This window comes from Ipomoea triloba, chromosome 16, assembly GCF_003576645.1.
Source record: "Ipomoea triloba cultivar NCNSP0323 chromosome 16, ASM357664v1".
NCBI lineage: Eukaryota > Viridiplantae > Streptophyta > Magnoliopsida > Solanales > Convolvulaceae > Ipomoea > Ipomoea triloba.
The window spans coordinates 16,002,072-16,002,433 of record NC_044931.1 but is presented as its reverse complement, the minus strand read 5'-3'; the positions used below and the strand labels follow the sequence as shown (position 1 = coordinate 16,002,433).

The following is a 362-nucleotide window of genomic DNA, read 5'->3' as shown; positions in this document are numbered from 1 at the left end:
AGAATAGTACTAGGATGGGCGACCCCCTGTGAAGTCCTCGTGTTGCATCCCCCACCCTCTTTTTAATTTTTTTTTAAACCGCTGGATCGCTCGCTAAAGGTACTATCCTTTTAATCCGCTAAACCGCTAAGCGAGAGAAGTTGCGCGGAGAGAGAGGGTCAAGTACATTTTGCGCGCAGTACATGACAGATGCGATCATACCAGCAAAAATGCACCGGATCCCATTAGAACTCCGAAGTTAAGCGTGCTTGGGCGAGAGTAGTACTAGGATGGGTGACCCCCTGGGAAGTCCTCGTGTTGCATCCCCCACCCTCTTTTTAATCTTTCTTTTAAACCGCTGGACCGCTCGCTAAGGGTACTAT

The 362-nt window shown here is 49.2% G+C and overlaps 1 non-coding gene across 1 annotated transcript; it reads left to right on the top strand.

Annotated features, from left to right (window-relative positions):
• The first annotated feature begins 187 nt into the window (after positions 1 to 187).
• On the top strand, positions 188 to 306 carry LOC116008495. The gene has a single exon (XR_004095874.1). It is a non-coding gene; the product is annotated as a 5S ribosomal RNA (ribosomal RNA).
• Positions 307 to 362: the final 56 nt, after the last annotated feature.